We start from the raw sequence: 9,056 nt of genomic DNA, 5'->3' as shown, positions 1-9,056 counted from the left end.
TTTGGAGCAACAATTAAAATAAATTTGTATTATTCATTATAATTCATAATAAAAGAAATGTCAAATTTAATACTAATTCCAAAGTAGAATTTAGAACAATAAAATCAGTAAAACAGGATAGTAATAAAATGTTTTAAACCTTGAACTGGAGAGGGTTATTATGAATTGACCATAAAATCTTGTTTTTATTTAATTAATTAATTTATTCATTTATTTATTATGTTTACTTTTAAATAAATTTTAATGTAATGCTTCAGGAATTTGTATGTCATCCTTGTGCAAGGGCCATGCTAATCTTCTGTGTATCATTCCAATTTTAATATATGTGCCACTCAAGTGACGACTAACCATAAAATCTTAATAAAAAATAACAATTCCTGTGAATATTTGAAAATTTAAAATTATTTTAAAGCAAAGGAAATAAAGTCATTAAAAAATTTAAAAGATAGGTGACAGAATATGAAAATAATATTTATCTCAGTTACAACTGAGAAAACAACTTATATCCAGTAACAGCATTATTAATTATTATATCAGAAATAATAAAGACTAGATTTATTAAATGCTTACTCTGTGTAAGAAAATGAATGTATATTACCTCTTGCAATCAACACCAACAATCTAATCAGATACTTCCACTGCAGCAGTTTCCTCTATGTACATAAAAAAACAGATACACAGAGGGTTTAAGAAATAGCATAAGCACATGGAGTAAGTGGAAGAGTTAATATGAGTTCATATAAAATTGCACACTCTTCTCCCTTAGAAATTACTTTCACTAGGAATTATACTAAAAAGAAAATCAGACTGCAAAAATACAGGTACACAAGAGTATTTACTCATAATACATTTTACAATAACACTATTTAGAAGCTGCATAAATGTACATCATAAGGATTGGATAAGTTAATGTGATATATCTACAGCAGGAAAATGAAGAGAATAGAAGACAACTAAAATAGTTGAGTGCGGGGGATGAGAACATGGAAACTGGAAGAGATGAAGCAAGAGATTCATTTCATTTCATTTTTTTTTTAATTTTTGCTCTAAACTATGGATTGCCATTCAAGTTTAAAGATTACATATTTTGCTTTATAACAAATTCAAATATTTTGCTTAAAGTCACTGCATTGTATGAATCTTAGGACATTTATGTAAATTGTTATGTGTGTATAAAAATATGTCTACAAGAAAAATTATAGAAATGCTAGCAGTGATTTATTTATGGATGAGATTTCAGGTGGTATGTATTTCTTTATATTTTCCATATTATTGGAATTGCTTTATATTGATACATATAAATATTGATAAATATGTATGTATTTAATTTTAAAACATAAAATATGACTTATTGTTTCAGAACATGAAAGAAGGGCATGCAATATCACATACATTAGATTCAATAGGAAAATGAATTAAGTTGACATTTAAATAAGTTTATCACAAACCTAAGGTTGAGTTACAAATTGATGTATGTAATTTATTTTTTTTTATTGTACAAGGTTTGTTGTAAGAAAATATACAGGAAGGTTAATTTTTTACAAAACTAAATCTAATAAGAACTGAGTTGTTCTACTAAAGGAAAATAATTTCACATTTATGAATTTCACATTTAAATTTAAATCATTCAAAATATTAATCTGTCATAATTTATCCTGCATCTGATACAATCTTGAGTGTTATTTGTTATAACTTAAACATAAAATGCTGGCATACAAATTTTGATTTTCAGTTATATTTACTATAATAATAAAAAATGGAGTCTATCTTGAATTCACTGAGGTATTAATTAATTAGAATATATACTGAGTTCATACTATACGTCAGGCATGGTATTAAATGTGAAATTTTAGGATGGGCACACTGGCTCACCCCTGTAATCCTAGCAATAAGGTAGGCCAAGGAGGGTGGATCGCCTGAGGTCAGGAGTTGAGACCAGCCTGGTCAACATGCCGAAACCTTGTCTCTACTAAAAATACAAAAATTAGCCAAGTGTGGTGGCACATACCTGTAATCCCAGCTAATCGGAAGGCTGAGGCAGGAGAATGACTTGAACTCGGGAGATGGAGGTGCAATGAGCAGAGATTATGCCACTGCACTCCACCATGGGCAACAGAGTGAGAGTCTTAAAAACAGACAAACAAAAAAGTGAAATTTTAAATATATAAGGTACCTGCTTCTACTCACATTCATCAAGTATGCTTGTGTTTTACTCAGTTTGAACTGTTATAACATAAATACTATAAACTGGGTGGCTTAAACAACAGATATTAATTCTACACAGTTCTGAAGGCTGAGAAGTCAAATTTCAAGGTGTTGGTGGGTGTCTGGGAGGGTCTCATTCAGACTTACACCATCTTGTGTTAGCCTCACATGTGTGTGGAGAGAGAGAACTCTGGTCTCTCTTTTTGTATACTAATCCCATTAGGGAGGCTACACCCTAGTGGTCTCATGTAAACCTAATCTTCTGCCAAAGGTGCTGAGAGGTGACAGTGTGCTGGCAGCCCTTGCTCACTCTCGGCGCCTCCTTGGCCTCTGCACCCACTCAGGCCATGCTTGAGAGCCCTTCAGCCCGCCACTGCACTGTGGGAGCCCCTTTCTGGGCTGGCCGAGGCCAGAGCTGGATCCCTCAGCTTGCGGGGAGGTGTGGAAGGAGAAGCACAGGCGGGAACCAGGGCTGCGTGTGGGGCTTGTGAGCCAGCATGGGTTCCTGGTGGGTGTGGACTCCGCGGGCCCTGCACTTGGAGTGGTTGGCCGGTGCCTCTGGCCCTGGGCAGTGAGGGGCTTACCACCTGGGCCAGCAGCTGTGGAGGGAGCACCGGATCCCCCAGCCATGCCAGCCCACCATCGCTGTGCTTGAATTCTCGTTGGGCCTCAGCTGCCTCCTGGCGGTGCAGGACTTGGGACCTGCAGCCCGCCATGCCTGAGCCTCCCCACTGCCGTGGGCTCCTGCACGGCCCCAGCCTCCCTGAGGAGCGCCTGGTCCCATTGACCGCCCAAGGGCTGAGGACTGCGGGCGCACAGCACGGGACTGGCTGGCAGCTCCACCTGCGGCCCTGGTGCAGGATCCACTGGGTGAAGCCAGCTGGGCTCCTGAGTCTAGTGGGGACTTGGAGAACCTTTATGTCTAGCTAAGGGATTGTAAATACACCAATCAGCACCCTGTGTCTAGCTCAAGGTTTGTAAATTCACCAATCAGCACCCTGTGTCTAGCTCAAGGTTTGTAAATGCACCAATCACCACCCTGTGTCTAGCTCAGGGTTTGTGAATGCACCAATCAGTGCTCTGTGCCTAGCTAATCTAGTGGGGACTTAGAGAACTTTTGTGTCTAGCTCAGGGATTGTAAACGCACCAATCAGCACCCTGTCAAAACAGACCAATCAGCTCTCTGTAAAACAGACCAATCAGTTCTCTGTAAAATGGACCAATCGGCAGGATGTGGGTGGGGCGAGATAAGGGAATAGAAACAGGCTGCCTGAGCCAGCAGTGGCAACCCGCTGGGGTCCCCTTCCACATTGTGGAAGCTTTCTTCTTTCCCTCTTTGCAATAAATCTTGCTGTTACTCACTCTTTGGGTCCACGCTGCCTTTATGAGCTGTTAACATTCACTGTGAAGGTCTGCAGCTTTGCTCCTGAGGCCAGTAAGACCACGAACCCACTGGGAGGAATGAACAACTCCAGATGCACTGCCTTAAGAACTGTAACACTCACTGTGAAGGTCTGCAACTTCACTCCTGAAGCCACCAAGATCACGATCCCACCAGAAGGAAGAAACTCCGAACATGTCCAAACATCAGAAGGAACAAACTCTGGACACATCACCTTTAAGAACTGTAACACTCACGGCGAGGGTCTGCGGCTTCATTCTTGAAGTCAGTGAGACCAAGAACCCACCAATTCCGGACACAGTGCTATTTCCTGATATCATCTTATTAGAGGTTTGGGTTTCAACTTATGAATTTGTGGGGGACACAAATATACAGTCTATTATAGCTTGCTAATGAATGTATAATTGAAATTGAGAAGGCAATTCCATAGGAAAGGAATAAAATCACAAGGGTATTTACTTTAGAAACATGGTGAAAAATCTGATTTAGACTGTGAAGCAAGGAAAAATATTCTGAGGGAATTACTACTGAATTACATTACAAAGGGTAATTAGAATTTAGATGGGTGAAAAATATAAGAATTAAGGAAAGAAAAGAAACATGAAAGGTGGCTCGACAGTCAAGGACAGGTTTATTTTAGAGAAATACACCTGAGAGGGGCTTCTGGCTGAGTTTGGTCAGAGGCACACTCTCTTACAGACTAAATTTTTAAGGATTCAGGGTGGAATAGTTTATCAGAGGGTGGGACTGCTTCTGTGTCTTTTTGTTGTGCTTATCTGGGAGGGAGAGTTGTTGTCTCTTCCCATTCACATTTCTGCAGCAGCAGGCATATCCCCCAAGTCTGCTCTTAGCTTCCTTATCTTAGTGCACCTGAATGGAAAGGAATGTGCTTATTAAGGCCCACTGTTTTACTGGGGCCCATTGTATGAGGGTGAAGTTTGGCAGTTAACCAAGAGACATTCTCCACCCCCCCCCGCCCCGTGCCTGAGCTGTCTTATCTGTGTTTTACTGTCAGCTGTTTCTGGCTGTGTGGCTGCTTGTAGTTAAAAGAGAAGTGATTTCCCTGAAATGCATGAGGCTAAAAAGGGAACTGGAACTTAAAGAGGAGGTGTTTGTCCAAGATGACGGTTCAATGCTCCTGCTCTGTCAAAAGGAAGGTAAGGGCAGAAGCCTTGCCCCTACAAAGGAAAGGCCCTATATTCTTGGATGGAATATTGCATAGGAAAAAACTGCATGAAAAATTTGAAGTCCAAAGGCTGAAATGTACATCAAGGGAGAATGTGAGAAAGTGTTTTAAGTTCAAATGAGGCAGGCAGGCAAGTCACAAAGGTTATACCATCTTGTAGGCTACATTGAGAAAGGCACTGAATGTGAGTTTTAAGTGACAATTATGCAGAGTAAATACATTTTTAATTTAAAAAATTGCTCTGGCTTTATTGTGGAAAACAAATGAGAGGATGCATGCTGGTCATGGAAAGCCCAGGTGACAGGCTATTAACACCTTTCTTGTGGACTGTATATATGCTTTGCTTCTGTTCTAAAATGCAATTAGAACCAGTTTACTATCACACTGTTTCCATCACATGATTATTGAATCAAATAAACCTGTGACACAAATTTGATTGAGATTTTCATAATTGCCATATTTTTAAATTTTTGAAAATTAACCTCCTGCAGTTTTAAAAGTCTCACCAAGATGACCAAGGACTTTTTTGGCACAGCCAGGAGATCTGTCAGGGTAGTGGGAGAAATTGTAGGAAAAACAAACCTTCTTGGAAGGCTGGGTGGGGGTGGGGATGCAAAGCTTCTGGAAGAATGAGCCTAAGGTGGTGGTTCTTACCCTGGGGCAAAGGGCAAGAAGTAAGTACAAAAGAATGCAGGGGAGTTTATCTGAATAGCTTGTTTACTCATGTCTCCAGAAACCTGGCCTTTAATCATCCACATGCAATTACCTACAAGTGTGTTGACTCAAGGCCTTTGTCATTAAATCTATACTGAATAAATACCCGCAGAACCAGCCGGTTAGGGCCATGGCTGTTGACTCTTTACAGCAACCTCCTCGGTGTCTGTGGGCAGCCCGGTCCCCTAGTCCATTCTTTCACTGGATATCCATGTCAGAGGGCATTTGTTCATCCATTTTTCAGCCAGGGTCTGCAGGTTGGACCTGGCAGCCTTACACATACAACTTATGAGTTCTTTAGCTATAGGCACATTATTTTCTTTCTTTCTTTCTTTTTTTTTTTTTTTTTTTTTTAGTCTCTGGTGTGAATCCTTATAGGCAATAGAGTATTACATTTTCTGTGTTTCTTTTACTCATTTTCTTTGACTCTGTGTTTTCATTTGCAGTTCTGATTCTTGGCCAAGTTTGGTTCTTGTTCTGTTTTTGTTTTTTTGTTTTGTTTTGTTTTGTTTTCATGGCCAGTTAATTTTGTCATTAGTTACAGCAATGATGAGGAATCAGGTTTTACAGTTTAATCATTTGGTGATTTCTGTCAGGTGACTATTGAGGATCTATTCTGTTATGTGATAAAGACCAAAAAATATGGTTTGTGGGCTTTTTTTTGTTTTTGTGGTATGCAGGGTTTTAAGATGGTATCTGGGCTTTCCTGCCCCTGGTGCTACCTTGTGATTATGTTACATTACCTAGTCAGACAGAGTTTTGTAGACATAATTTAGATCTCTAATAAATTGCCTTTAAATTAGAGACATAATCTGGGTAGGTCTAACCTAATCATGTGAGCTCTTTGGCAGCTGGCAGAAGGATACATTAGAGAGAGTCCAACATCAAAAGGATTTGCCACAAGAGAAAGATTTGGTGCAAGCTTTGAAGGTGCATGGGGCTAGGTATAAAGAACTTGAGAATGAATAACATTTAAAAGTTGAGAGCAGTCCTTGGCCAAAAAGCAATAAGAAAATAGAGACCTCTGCCCTGCAGCAACAGGAAAATTGATTCTGTCAACAACCTGAAGATCTTGGAGGCAGATTAATTCTTAAAGCCTCCAAATATGATTCCCTCCCAGTCAACAGCTTCAGCTTGAATTTGGCCTTGAGAGACAAAGCAGAGAACTCAGTTGAGCCAGCTCAGACTTTTACCTACTGTGAGATAATGAATAGATGTTTTAAGCCACTAAGTTTATGGCAAAGTTTTCCTTAGCAGTAGAAAACTAATTCAGTTTGTCCATTTTATTGTTTGTGATCTCAAATCAATTAAGAAAATACTCTGATTACTGGAAAGGGATTCAGTTTATTGATATTTGAATAAATGTTTTCAGCTTTTCTCTTATGCCTGCCTGAAACTTCTGCTATAAGTTTCAAGGAATAAAATGTACAATCTCAGAGCCTATTAAAAAGTACTGTACCAAGTGCTATCAACTATTGATACATCAAAAAATACAACCTTGGATACAATTTTCCAAGTTGACAAGTCTTAGACCACTTCTTGTAGCAGGGAGCTGAGTCAAGATTGTTAGGAATCTTTGTGGTCCAGAAGCACCTAACATTGTGAAAGTAGACTGCTGACCCATGATCCAGTAAAAAAAAATAATTTATTACACAGAGATGAAGGAACAAATAATAATAATTTAATAGCAGAAACTTTTGAATTTTTATATTTATTTATTTTCTAATCAATACATGAAGGATTATCTTTTTATTTTTCCTTGATCAGTCTGTAATAATCATTTTTGGTCAATTGTGTTTTATTAACTGAAATTAAACTTTAAAATGTCATATAATTCTCAGTGACTACTCAGATTTCTGAAACAAATACTTTTACTGAATATTCTAACTTCTCATAGCAATATAGTTATTTGTGTATGTTAAATGGGAATCTGTTCTTTTTCTTACGAGGACATATAAATTATGCAACAAATGTTACAGGATCTTTGGTGTGTTGTTCTTCTGGCTGAAAACTTCTGTGGGCAGTGGTGCTTTTGCCCAGCTTTTTCTTGGGCCTACTTGTCTTGTCTGCCCACTTAGCCTGGCAGGCTACACTCAGCTCATGCTACCGGCCTGAATCCCATGCCTACCAAGGGTGAGCCAGGTACAGAGCAGCAAGAGGTGGGTGAGTGAGTGAATGTGGCATCTGGCCACTGCACAGTCAGGCATGCTGGCTGGTGAGTGGGGCAGGCAGCTCCAGGTGCCAGCATAGGCACTGACTCTCTGAGTCTGTGGTTGGACCAAGCGCACTGCAAGCAACTTCCCTTGCTGGCACCATGGAATGCAGTGGTGTCTGGAAGCTCTGAGATGCTGGGGACTCCCAGGGCCTCAAAGAGGGAGTAACAGCCCTGGCTCAGGGAGTTCCCAGATCTGGGCTCCCCAAAGAGCCGCAGCTCTTCTCTTCCTCTCTTTGTCCACACCGTGGTGAGCAAAGGGCATGTTTCAGCCCTGTTTCTGTTGTAGTTCTTCTAGCCTTGCAATTTGGTGGGCCCTAAGTTCTTTCCCTGCAACAAGAAAGAATGAGGCACACAGACAAGTGGAGGGTGAGCAAGATGAAGAGGAGCTTTAATGAGCAGTAGAACCACTCAGAGGCCTGCTATGGGTAGCTCCTTTCTGTAAGCAGGGTGTCCCAACAAGTGTTCAGCCATCAGCAGATAGTAGGAGGCTCTGGGGTGGATGGCTCCTCTTTGCTGGCAGGTGTCTTGTTGGCTCAGCAGCTCTTGGCAGAGAAGAGGCACTGGAGTGGGTTGCTCCTTTCTGCAGGCACCTCATACATGGAGTGGGAAGCTCCTGTCAGCTGCTGGTCATCCTAACATTCTCCAGTTATCAGCAGAGAGGGTAGCTCCTCTCTGCAGCTGGTCATCTCATCATCTTGCCTGCTCTGGCTGAGCCCGAGGCTTTTATTGGCCTCAGAGTGGGGAAGTGCATGTTGATTGGTCCATGGCAGCCATGGGTGGACCCAGTAAAAAGCACCATGAGATCCCCCTCTAGTCCACAGGACTGGCAGCCCAGCCCCCAGGCTTCAGGCCTTCCCTAGCTGAAGGTGGGGCTTCAGAGGACCCATCCTCTTCTGTCTAGAAGTCTTTCTGCTTTCTGGGGCTATCCATGCATCCCAGGCTACTGTTAACAAAATGCACCTGCAGGCCAGTGCCAATCTGCCCTCAGTGCCCCCCTGCTTTTCCCTCCCATGCTTGTCAGTGCCCAAAGCCCAAAGGGGGCCAAGGTGGCAGGAGTCTGGTGTGTCAGCACTGCACTGCCCATGCACACACCTGATCAGGCTGTGACAGCACCCAGGGTCAGCCACAACCCTGCTCTCATATTGGAGCAAGTGCCAGGAGTGGGGAGTGGCCGGGCAGTGGGAGCAGACGCCCCTAAACATGCAGAGACTTGGTGAGGGCGGCATTCCCAAATCCCGATGACGCAGACTGCTGTGACACTGGGTCCAGTACTTCAGAGGGTGGCAGTGCACCCAGAGAGGGCAAGGCTTCTGCCTGATCCATGGAGCGAGAGG

The 9,056-nt window shown here is 41.7% G+C and overlaps 1 non-coding gene across 1 annotated transcript; it reads right to left on the bottom strand.

Annotated features, from left to right (window-relative positions):
• Positions 1–237: 237 nt before the first annotated feature.
• On the bottom strand, positions 238–341 carry LOC129035887 (U6 spliceosomal RNA). The gene has a single exon (XR_008502381.1). It is a non-coding gene; the product is annotated as a U6 spliceosomal RNA (small nuclear RNA).
• Between the last annotated feature and the right edge of the window lie 8,715 nt (positions 342–9,056).

Source organism: Pongo pygmaeus, chromosome 3, assembly GCF_028885625.2.
Source record: "Pongo pygmaeus isolate AG05252 chromosome 3, NHGRI_mPonPyg2-v2.0_pri, whole genome shotgun sequence".
Taxonomy (NCBI): Eukaryota; Metazoa; Chordata; class Mammalia; order Primates; family Hominidae; genus Pongo; species Pongo pygmaeus.
This window is presented reverse-complemented; position numbering and strand designations above follow the sequence as displayed.